The sequence below is a fragment of the Engystomops pustulosus genome, chromosome 5, assembly GCF_040894005.1.
Source record: "Engystomops pustulosus chromosome 5, aEngPut4.maternal, whole genome shotgun sequence".
NCBI classification, from domain to species: Eukaryota; Metazoa; Chordata; class Amphibia; order Anura; family Leptodactylidae; genus Engystomops; species Engystomops pustulosus.
The window spans coordinates 61029225-61042222 of NC_092415.1; the positions used below are offsets into that span (position 1 = coordinate 61029225).

At 37.1% G+C, this 12998-nt stretch overlaps 1 protein-coding gene across 4 annotated transcripts in view; it reads right to left on the bottom strand.

The window, feature by feature from the left end:
- Window positions 1-12396, bottom strand: part of DLGAP1 (DLG associated protein 1) — a 389361-nt gene extending 376965 nt beyond the window's left edge. For 3 of the 4 annotated variants that reach the window (XR_011855730.1, XM_072152144.1, XM_072152143.1), the window contains exon 1: window positions 12145-12395. The gene's annotated coding sequence lies outside the window, so the exon portion shown is untranslated. Of the gene's footprint in view, window positions 1-12144 lie in introns of all 4 variants that reach the window. The other variant, XM_072152146.1, reaches the window with a different exon arrangement.
- Window positions 12397-12998: the final 602 nt, after the last annotated feature.

A 12998-nucleotide genomic window follows, 5' to 3' on the forward strand; every position in this document is an offset into this window, starting at 1 on the left:
TATGTACTGTATCTTAGCTTGTAGTAATATTTATTTTTACAAACTAGTTCTAGGTTGTTTTAAAAATTACGCCAAAAGGATCAGTTAGTTTGTGCATTTCTTTATCCACCTATCATCTGTCTATTGATAGCAAATATGATGCCCAATGTATCATCAGTTGTGTCCGGTACCAACATTCTATTGGCCAGACCCAACTTATATTTGTTAACTTTTCCTAACTGAAACAAACACAATTAACAAAGTTTTGTAATTTCTTTTAAAAAGAAATACAAATAGATACAATCAGTTCCATACCTGTGCTTCATGATATAAGGTTTTATTCAGAAATACTAGCAGAAGGGTAGAAAGTGACCACCCATATAATAAATAAAGGAAGCTTTAATACTATTGACATTGAGATCAATGACCATGAAAATAGATAAAAAGTGTCATCAGACCACCAATAAATCAAAATGTTGTATACATGTGCATAGATTAGATGTATTCTCAATTACATAGTGCAGTTATTTATTTCCAGCTTTTTGTTGCTGCCTAAGTGGGTAATGATTGCCTTAGGCTCCATATAGGAAAACCATTGAAGCATTACTAACATCGGAACAATATATACAGTGCGGCAAACATAAAATGCGTATACTGTAATTACAAGCCAATTGTGCTAATAAAGATCAATACAACCTCTAAATAGTATAATAGCTAACTACTGAGCATTCTCACAAATCATCTACCTGTTATGATGGAAAATGACAAGGAATTAATTACCGCAGACCTGTGTGTGAGCCGTCTGCCCCAGACACAAAACTTGGCCTTTACTACAATTGCACGTGGGTGGAATTTACACACCCATGCCACAAGTGGACCTACAAAGAGTTTTTTTCTTCTAACATTCTTTATTTGTAAATTTTAAATACACAAAAAAACAAGAAAATATACAAAAGGTACAGAAAAATGCAGATCTAATGCTGAGGGTGGAATAAAGTATCTCTGTGATTATTGGGGTCTTAGAAGTAGGCAGATTGAGGGTCTAAGGAACAAGTCTTCTGTTGGAGTGAAGGAAGCTTACTCTAAACAAAAGGGAGATCATTAACCCCTGTCAGGACCTTGATCTTATATTCATGAATACTCTTATAAGGTCCTGTTCATGTACAGTTAGAGATCACATGACCCTCCATCAGTGGCCATTTTATGGACAGGATTATCTGGCTGATGAGAAAAAAGACATGAGGCTTCATTTTACATATCAAGAAAGCAGAGCAGAACATTTAATAGATGTATATTGGTAAATTACCTAATATCCTGCCCCCACACTTAAACACACTTTACTAAAACATGTGGTAAAGTGACCAGCCCCTTTACGGGGTTAATAAAAGATCAATTTGTATACTGAAAGGGTGATTAGGGGTATGTGGAGTGAAGAAGAGGTAAATTCAGACATGTAAGATGAAAAGAGGAAGACAATAAGAGGGAGTGATAGGAGAGTAATGGAGGAGGAGAAAGAAGGGGCCCACACCAATTGGTTGACTGCAGATCTGTTTGTGTTAGGTTTGTGTCAGATTCTAGGACACAATTCACCAGACCTCTAATCCTCTAGTGAGGTTGTGATTAGCCAGCACTTAGTCTTTCATGCTTTTATTATAGGTATAAATCCTACATGTTATGGATGCGCCCATTTAAAAACTTAAGCATTAATATACAGTACCTTGAGAATTCCCAGGTAAACAGCAACATATGATCATATACAAAGTAGGATAACCATAAATTATTATTGTGTGCTACCACCCAATTATTAGAAGAATGAAGGGACCTCTATAAATCTATAAACCAGCTTCATCTAGTGCTGCAGTCCTTTCATCCTGATACAGGAAGTAACTGTACATCCCAGAGATATACAATTACCTTCTGTGCTAGGAAAACTCCTTTAAGTACATTAGCATAACAATGCTTATAGAAACAACAGTAAAAGTGGGCACATTTTTAAAAATATTATACAGCCTAAAATATCTGACAATTTGTTTAGAAGAAAATGTCTGGAATTAATATACCATCCTGTTGGTAGCCATGGTAACATGTTGTCTCAGGGAGAAAAAATAACAGCACTATTTATATAAAATGCGTTTCCAATCAGGCTGTCACTTCTGGCATATCTCTCTGAACAAACTGCAAAGTCACACAGTATTCTTTAGCCGTTACCAAAAAAATGGAAAGTATTTCATTTCTGGTAATGAGATTGATACTTGGCTGTGCAGGTTGATTATATATATATATATATATATATATATATATATATATATATATATATATACACACACACAATACAGCCCGGCATAGGAAATAAATGCTCTTAGCTATAACAAAATAGAATGAGTTAACAAAAAAAAAATTATATTCATCTGTCTCTCTCTCTGACTGTCTGTCTCTCTGACTCTCTCTGTCTCTGACCTTCAGTGACCATCTCTTTTGGTAACTGTCTCTGTATTCTCTTTCAGTGACTGTCACTGACCATCTCTTTCGGTGATTGTCTCTAACCATCTCTTTTTGGAAAACGCGTGGTGAAGATTTCAGCTCAAAGTGGTGGAGTGAAGGGGAAGATAATTTCAATTATTGGCAGTTTACAAGTACAGGCGGTCCCCTACTTAAGAACACCCGATTTACAGACGACCCCTAGTTACAAATCCTACAGAACTATCTCGTACGTAACCCGGGGGCCTGTAATTGCAATTGCAAAACTGGCATGCAAGTCCTGATAAATGTCACCCCATGAACGCATCAATATTTTATTTGTTATTATTTTATAAAGTTACTTGTTATTTCCAAGTCAGTTATTGAAAAACGTATGTAAAATTTCATAACATATTACATAGGTCTTTCTTTTTAGTTCTGAAAGAAATGGAAAGAGAAAAATGGAAGCTCCAGACTGTTTGATAAAACGGCTGCTAACAGTCTCAGGTAACTAAAAGAAAATCTCTTCTTGACATAAAATAGTCTAGATATATTTTCTCTGTAGAGCTCATCTATTCAATCAATGTATGGCTGTGCTGGTTTACCAGAGGAGGTCATGAACACTGGACCTTCTGCTACAATGTACTTATGTCTTAATATATGGCCATGGGTTGACTTTATTAGAGACTAAGAATTGATTACAGGGGCCTGATCAAAAAGATCGATATTCAGTTAATACCAGATATACCTGCTATACTTCCCACTGTTATCTCTATTACTGATATTGGCTTCTTTTATCAAATCATAGTTTCCAGTGTTCAGTGAGCACAGTGACAGATCTGTGAAGTTGGGTCCATTCATCAAAGGACTGATATATTTCTATAAGTAGTCCACATTATATGGTACTCTACAGTTGTCCAATGTCAGTTATGGTGGCCAACAACCTATTGTGCATGGAGCCAGCACCAAAGTTACATTTCTTACATTTTGTAGCCTTATCAATTTTTCCCTAATGAAATGAACACTTACACTTGTTTTACAAAGAGTGCATGTGCATAGTAGAGCTGGTCGTTGCATAGCTATTAGACAAAGAACTATTAAGAACTATTGCCTGGAGAAAGCGCCAAATGGCGCGAAACGGCCCGTCGGCTTAGCGGCACTGCGTGTCTCCCTGTATATGCCTCTACACAAATAAAGAAGACTTTTCACCACCGGTGAGTGCCAGCCTGCCTTTTGTTTGTATTTAAAGAACTATTAAGCCATCGTGTATAATGGGGGGAATTCCTTAACCCCTTAATGACCTGGCCCTTTTTTTCTTTTTGCATTTCTATTTTTTACTCCCCATCACCAAAAAACTATAACTTTTTTATTTTTACATGTAAAGAGTTCTGTGATGGTTTGTTTTATGCGGAACAAATTGCACTTCATAATGATGGTATTTAATATTCGATACACAAAAAGAGATCTGGTGGGCACTATCTTCACCATAGCGGTTCCTTTCAGCCACACAATTGGACTATGGACTGGGACCAGTGTACAGGGTATAGGACCCTCTGGTGGTGTTCAGTCAGTGTAGAGAGAGTATAACAAGCATGTAAAGGAAAGTAACAACACTCAACAACTCCGATGTAAACTGTAAAATTGTCTTTTATTGTGAACAAAACATACAGGGAGATGATTTTGCAAGCCTCGGCCTGTATATTTTGCTCACAATAAAGGAAGTTTTTATCATTTCCATAAGAGTTGGTGAGTGCCGTTACTTTCCTTTACTTGATTCATATTTAATGGTCCCTGTTGTGTACTGGGAAGCAGCAGCAAAAATTCGAAATGCAGTGAAATTGGTGAAAAAAACGCATTTGCGCTGTTTTCTTGTGGGCTTGGATTTTACCGCTTTTACAGTGCGCCCCAAATGACATGGTTACTTTATTCTTTGAGTCGGAGCGATTATGGGGATACCAAATTTGTATAGGTTTTATTGTGTTTTCATACATTTACTAAAATTAAAATCTCCAGTACAAAACATTTTTTTTTATTTTGCCATCTTCTGGAGATCATAACTTTTTCATACTTCAGTGTACAGATTGGTGGTGTCATTATTTGCAACTTTTGATAACATTTCAATGCTTCTACTTTGCGGACTCTACAGCCTTTTGATCACTTTTTATAGAATTTTTTATATTTTTTAAAATGGCAAAAACGTGCCGATTAAATGCAGTGAAAAAACGCTATTATATTTTGATAGATTGGGCATTTTAAGATGCGGCAATGCCTAATGTATTTATGATTTTTACAGTTTATTTATATTTATATGAAAAGGGGGTGATTTAAATCTTTATGTTTATTTAATATAGTTTTTTTCTACTTTTTTTTAATTTTTACTATTTTTCAGACCACCTAGGGTACTTTAACCTTAGGTTGTCTGATTGATCCTACCATATACTAGCATACTTCAGTATGGGGATTTTCCTCCTCATTCATTACAATGTGCAAATCAATGTGTAATCAATGGGTTACAACGAGACAGCCTCAGATCTTCAGAAGACCCGAGGCTACGATGGCGACTGATCCCCGCCCCCGATGATGTCACGGGGAGCGACAATCTTCACTAAGATGGCAGTGACTATGCTCCACTATCTTTTTGAAGCCGCTGACAAAGATGGACGGGTAAACACCTGCGATCGGTGCTGGCACTGATTGCAGGTGTTACCTGTAAGTGTTTGCTGCAATATGCAGCAAAGACTTACCGGATACGGAGACGGGTACGTAGCTTTCATGCGCCATCAGGAAGGGGTTAAGATTGGCATTTTAAATGCCAGTCTTAAAATCCCCCTACCCCCAGTCGCTCCGGGACCCATATCTACTAAGAGCCTCTGTCCCTTAGTAGAAATACACACAGAGGGGGTTATTTATCATTAGAAAGGCTCCTTATGATAGTTTTATGTCTAGTTTTGTAGCTCTGCTCCCCATCACATTATTTAAAGTTGCTTTGGTCCTTAAAATTTTTTTTTGGTCTACTTTCTTCAGTTTTTTTTTTCAGATAGTCCCAAAAAAGTCTCAAATTGCATAAAAAGTCCAACCAGGGGACTGGAGTGCATATGAGACTTTTTATGGGACTATTTACAAAAGTCCTAAGTCATGAATCTGGATTTGCACAGTGTTGGGGGGATTGGAAGCAAAAGCAAAAATAATGTGTTTTTAATTCCTGTACATATATAGGAGGGATACCTAAATGATTAACTAGGTTAATCATGTTAAATTTGCTTGAATAAGCCAGAAAAGTGTAACAAGAAACCCTTAACCCAAACGGCATTATCCCCGGCACACGAGCATCTGTGGATTGATCAATGGGTAAGGGTTCCTTGTTACACTTTTCTGGCATATTTCATTAAAAGAAACATGATTTAGCGCACTCATATGGGCATTTCATTATTAATCCATCCGCCTTCCTGTCATCCAGCATATCTACATGTATAGGTAAATGATGTTTCATCAATTTTATGTTCACTTGTGCCAAAGGAGATAACCCCTGTTCTGTGTACCATTGCCACGTGGCTTTATGCATAATTTGTATACTATTTTATTAATCTTTGGATTGTCAATGAAGATATAACTTTTATGACTATATCAAATGTTTATTTTGTTTTGACAACACGTCCACCATAGTGTTATGGGGGACACAATTATCAATATTTGCACAGTGTTGCACGGCATTGCACTAGCAGTAGTTATATGTTTATGCCAGACTTATAAAGTGACAGAAATAGCGACTTTTTGAGCCTTTTTTACACCAAAAAAGAAAACAAATGATAAATAATCCTCAAATTCTGTCAGGTAAGATCTGTTTAGACTAGGCCTCATCTGGCTGAGTTTTTGGTACAGTCCCTGGAGGTTTTCTGGCGGACACTATAGTAAATCCAGTGGGACAGAGTTCATGTGCATGCCCACCTACTACCCGCCAGGCTCCCTGCAATTTGCTATGTTTGTCTTTCAGTGGTTGAAATGTAATTAAAGTCTGTTGATGCAATCATTGGCTGATCACAATATTGTATTAAATAAGTTTAATGAAAAACTGGAGCCACTTAACTTTTGAAAAGTCAATATCTGAAAGATTCCCACTTGTTGCCTGTAGCAGCCAATGTACTTGTTGTACTGCAGATATCTATCACAACATTATATTTTCCTAATAAATGCGGTAAATCCGTAGAATTACGCCTACACACATGTAGTTGCCTTATAGCTTTAGGGAACAAACAAGAAAGTAATGCGTTGTTGTACAGTACCACAAGGGATATAGATTTCTATAATTGCTTCCTTTTTCTTTATTAGGAGTATAATAAGGATGAGGTGCTTGGCTAAACACTTTTATTCTACAAAACTCTTAGGGAATTCGGGTTTGGTTTACTTTAAAATGAGTCCAAATTATGAAGGCTTTGTTTTTGTCCAGGCAGATAACATCATCTAAAATTTAGCATACCCCAGACCCCATGCCAGCAATGTGTGAAGTTATCTTTACTGTAAAGGCAATGCGAACAAAGTCAAAAATACCCAAAAATCATATAAAAACAATCACTGACATGAGGACAAAATCAAAACAAGGAAGTTTGAACACGTAACACAAACCCAACAAAACAATTCCTAACTACCTCAAACATTTCCTGGGGAACACTGAAGCTGTGGATAGTTCATTGACAAGTTGATATAAATGATTACAAGCAATCTGATTTTGTCACTGAAAGCCTAATTTAAAGAGGTTTTTCAGGAATATGGGAAACCTGCAAGTGGCCGGGCCAGTTCTAAAAAAACACATACTTGATCCTAGTTCCATAGTTGTCCACTACTTCTGGTTTTATGGCCTGCATTGGGCTGCAAATTCTGGGGATGGCCTATGTCATCCAATGATTTGCCTCCTTGGACCAAGGGACGTTACTTTCGTTTTCCAGGGGACTTCACTTCTTGTGTTTTCCCCAATTCATTCATTCCTGTGACCTCTGGACCTTCAGTTGGGACTTCCGAAAACTTCAGAAGTACCAGAGCAATTAGAGAACTAGGAGCACAGTAAGTATGCATTCATGTTTTCATCCTGGCCCCAGCCCTCTGGTGGGTTTTATAGTCCTGGAATAACCCTTTAAAGCAAGTTATACAAATAGAGTTGGTCCAGTAGACATTCTCGGCCTGTGGAAACAGACCCATGTGCTAGACAGATCCCATGGACTCCTGTGACAACTGTTACAATGTCGGTGCGACAGATTGGTCTGCAGTTCATACTTGTATCATATTTTTGTATGATGCAATGACCCCCATCCCTTGCACCGTGCTGAGCCCATGGGATATGACTAGCACACATGTCACTTTCCATGGGTTGGGTTCGTTCATTTGCAGCCAGAGTTACTCTGTGAATGCTGTCTGCTCCACACCCAAAGTCAAGAGAAAGTCACCAAATGCTGTTTCATGCAGTTACATGGAAACACTATAAGAAAGCAAAGCTGCTTCATCATTCTCCTCTAACCATCCAGTCTACAATGTAGGGCTCCATGCACAAGCGTTGCAGACAAAAATACTTTCCATAATAGGCCTAGCACTAAAAGATGCCAACTTTTTTATTTGTAGAACCCATGAGAATCAATTTGATGTGCCACCGTATAAAAAAGTATTTAAAAAAAAATCTGCTCACAGTATACTACGCGCACTGTATTCATGATCCATAAAACAACAGTGTTGAAAGGACCTTGCTTCAAATCTCTGAGGGACCGCAACCATTTGTAAACAGTTACAGAAATTCAACAGACCAAGAATTGAGAATTATGACCACTAGAAGATGAAATAAGATACTAATAAGACCTAATAGGATGCATTGCTTGGATTTACATTCAATACTGATTGGTGCCATCACAAAAATACTGTATATGACCATGCTTAACTTTTAATATTGATGTATAGGAATATAGAAATTTTATATTACTGCCAATATTTTTTTACAGTAAAAATCAAAAGTAAAAAGTTCTGTACTACAAAGTAACTTTTACTAGAAAATCTTCAAGGACAACTTATATTTTGTACTTATTTGCTACAATTTTAACATAACCATATCAGGTTTAACATGTTGGCTTTTGGCATATTTAGTATAATAAAGACTAACTAGGCCTAACATAGATTTATTACTTTTTGTGCCCTAGTTTTAATTTAGTTTGCAGTTTCAAGTTAATTGTTAATTGGGGTTTTCTGATGTTTCAAACATATTACTTTACACCAAAAACATTAGGTTCTTAACTTAGCACCATAACAGTGAATGAGTGACAAAATGTATTGAATAATTTTAGAAAAAGGCTGGAATACTATATAGGTACATATACATTTGACCTAGACTTTAACAAGCAATTCATTATAAACATACTTGATGGACAGGCATATCCGTGCGGATTATACATGACTGGACTAAAGCAATTAGAAACTCCCCATGAGTCTGTGTATAGAGTATTCTCTATGATAGATGATATATTGTCTCAACTTTACATACGTCTTACACTCACACAGTTCAAATTGATTGGTATTTACAGTACAGGCGGTCCCCTGCTTAAGGACACTCTTCTTACAGGTGACCCCTAGTTAGAAGCAGACCTGCAATTAAGCTTTATTGTTAAAAAACGTTATTATATTTTGATATATTGGGCATTTTCGGATGCGTCGATATCTAATGTGTTTATGATTTTTACTGTTTATTTATATTTATATCAGTTCTAGGGAAAGGGGGGTGATTTGAGTTTTTAATTTCTTTTTTATAATTTTTTTAAACTTTTTTTTTATTTTTACTATTTTTCAGACTCCCTAGGGTACTTTAACCCTAGGTTGTCTGTACAATCCTATCATATAATGCCATACTACAGTATGGCAGTATATGGGGATTTTACTCCTCATTCATTACAATGTGCTGATTAATTAATAGGTTAACCCAAAGCAGCCTCGGGTCTTCAAAAGACCCAAGGCTGTCAGGGCGATGATTCTCTGCTCCCCGATGACGTCAAGGGGAGCGACGTTCCTCGGAAAGATGGCGGTGCCCATACGCCACCATCTTTTTGAAGCCGCCAGCAACTTCGCCAGCGACGATCAGCAGGTAAACACCCTCATCCCGTGAGCCCTCTTCATGCACCCGGCATGTGACGTAGTATACAGGGTGGTCCCAGAAAATCTTCCTTTAAGCTCTGAACACCTCCTACTCTGTGATTGACGTCATGCATCAAACTTAGCATCTAGTTAGTGATGTTTTTCAATTACAGTGATGGGGGCTTTCTGAAGAAGAGGGAGCTTAACTTCAATGTTAAAATCTCTGGCTCCTTGACTTTATATAACCAATTTACATCTCACTTCAAAGTTGATTATCTGGGTGAGACCACCACATTGAGTCATGAAAGAGACACATTCTGGAAGGTGTTCATCTGCTTGGGAACATACTGGTAGTCATTTATTAGGTCACTTCCTGCTGACAGGTTCCCTTTAACAAGTTATTTTGGAACACTTACAAAACAAGTAATGTAAGAAAAATACTTTTGTATCATGTTGCCCATATGTCAGGTTTTCTTACATCCCATCATAAAGGATCCAAAATGAACACTCCATCCATTTATTACTATTAATAAGCTGCATTACTGCACAATGATACCATAATATCATAAGATCAGGGAATTATTGAAATCTCTATGTTTTAGCAGACACATCTTTATCAAACTCAATTATGCACTTTTTGACCATGTAGAACATGATTTCAAAGGAAACAATGGAGATTTTCCATAATGATTAGGCTTTTCAGGTAAAAAATCAGTGTCTGCACCACTCAGCTAAAAATACAATTTCCCTAAAACCTGCAGTGTATGACCTTGGGTCAGTGTCCTAACTTCAGTGCAGCTGAAAAGAAAAAAATATCAAAAGCTTCAACAGTGTGGGAATAAAAGGATATGACAGTAGATTGACCAATTAACTGATTGATAAATAGAATGCAGATTTATAAATTAGATTAATGTAGATGAATGAATTAGAAGAACCAAAATCCAAACATATCCATAACAAATTACCAATGAGATTTTATCTACAGTTGATGTATAGATAACATATAATGTTATTATAGACCTAAATATATGTTGCTGTTTGGCAGCCTTCAGATTGAATGCAGAATTGTCTTGCTGACATTGTGCATTACATTTACCATATTCAGTGTTCATAGAGGAAGGTCCAGGTTTAGGTGTCATGTGATGGTAAAAAGAACCTTCCTCAGTAATTAGATCTCTTATCACTGCTTGACAAACTCCAGGCCACTGACTGATACTTCAAGAAGCCTCAGTACTAATTGTAGGATCACCCAGGAATCTCCAGTGCCACACTCTGTTTGCATTTGGTATAAACTCAAAATGAACTTTATGGCACTTGCTAAAGGTTTTTTCCACCTTTATGGTTGTAGATATGCCTGTTTGTAAAATACTGTAAAGTAATAAGCTTTGTGATTTATAACAAGAAATGTGTCATGCACCCATTTACAGCTCTCCATGCAATCTACAGACTGTTCCTTACAACCATAAAACAGTGTGGGGGATTCGCTAAGTGGTTAGCTGTGGTTCCTTGGTTAGACAGATATATGTGTATAGGGCTTGTGTATCTTTACTGTGATATATATATATATATATATATATATATATATATATATATATATATATATATATATATATAATATGTTTATAGTCCAGGAACAAGTCAAAAGTCGATATAAAGCCTATGTGATCATAACACAAACCTTGAATTGAACAGAACAGCCAGCTCCACTAGTTACAATGATTGAAATACCTATGGGACTAGCAACTTTGCTCCATGCTTAACACTACAGTCACAAATGCATCAAAATTTTTCTTCCTGCCTTACAGCAATACAATCCTTTTGGGTCAAGTTCTGAGATTTTACCATTAAACAATTGCTGCCAGAGGGCAAAAGCGTACAGAGCAATGCACGCCTGCAGCATGGTAACCCTACATCACAGGTTCTGTGATAATTGGACTGTAGAGCATGGTCAGAATTATTTATTCCCCAGCAGTAATATTAAGATTCTTCATTTCCTGGACTTAACATGCAATATAATATCATATAACCTTCTGTGGTTATGGAATCCAGACACAGAAAAGCAACAGAAGCTGCAAATAGGAATCAGGTGGCATCATACTGCAGAGAAGATATCCCTCCGAACCAACTATGCTCTCTATCCTTGCTATAGCTTAGTGGATAACAGTTATTGTCAACCTATCCATTATATGGATAGATGAATATAGATACGAGTGCTGTTTTATAATACAAGGCATACATAATAACAAAATGATAAAACATACATAAACAATAGAACAGTAAATAAATAAAAGAAATAACAGCAGTTAAATGGTATTCAGACACTCTATAAATGTGTATTTATGTATGTATGTGTGTATATATTGCCTGTGCATTGTGTCTAAGACTTGCTGTATAGTATATATCTGCTAGCAATCCATTGAATACAATATACGATGTGAGTGTAGAGAGTTGACAGACCCTGCTCTAGCACTGTGCAATGTTTCCTGCCTATGTGAATAAGCAGCAGTGGACAGCGACAGGTGCTGAAATTCTTGTCTGCATTAGAACAGGAGTGACCAGGACAAGTCCACAGCCTGTGCTTGTACAAGGATCAATAATACACAGTCTTACCTGCTGCCAATGTAAACCAGTAACGAAGCCAATGCCTGGCTAATCCTGCATGGAATGAAGAGCCTGGGGCAGAGCAGGGAGGTGCAATGGGTACAGCTTCTTCTTAAACTGGCCTGAGCTCCTTTGATTCCAGCAAGCGATGTATAAGGGTTGTATGGAGAAGGCAAGAAGTCTGTGTAATAGTCCAGCCAGTGAATGGTGATGCTGGAGGAGGAGCAGCAGCTGCAGCTCCCTGGGAGAAGGCGATGCTAATGTGTCTTTTTATTTTTTTTCCCTCTTCACAACACCACTAGCAGCCTCAGCCAATTCCCATGCAATTGAGCCTGCATATCTCAGCCTCATTGGGTGCTGCAGCCTTGTAGAGACTAACATTGTTAAAGCTAAGCCTGCAGTTGTATCATGTGCCATATAATGAGACAGCAAATCATGTAACAATGCTTGTACATTCAAGACAGACTGTCTATGTATGTGAAATCAGGGGACAATGATAGGGCTTGTGTAAAGCTGTGTAAAGCATATAGTAGTACATGCTATACATAGGACCAGAGTGCATGAATAAGAATAATGTATACATTAAATTGTAAGGGAGAAATGCAATGTAAAATATACACCTAGACATAAGATTGGAAAATAATTAAAACATTCATAATAGCTGGTTTATTTACAAATATATTAAATGGTAAAAGTCTCACTGACTGAAGCTGCCACCAAAACCTACTGAATGTGACCTAAACATTGAAATCAATATTTAAACAGTATACATTAAGTGACTAAGCTCCCTCTTGTGGCAGCTATTGGTAAACACTGTTTTATTATTTACCATCATGCAGGGTATTTGGGGCTGTGCATCAAAA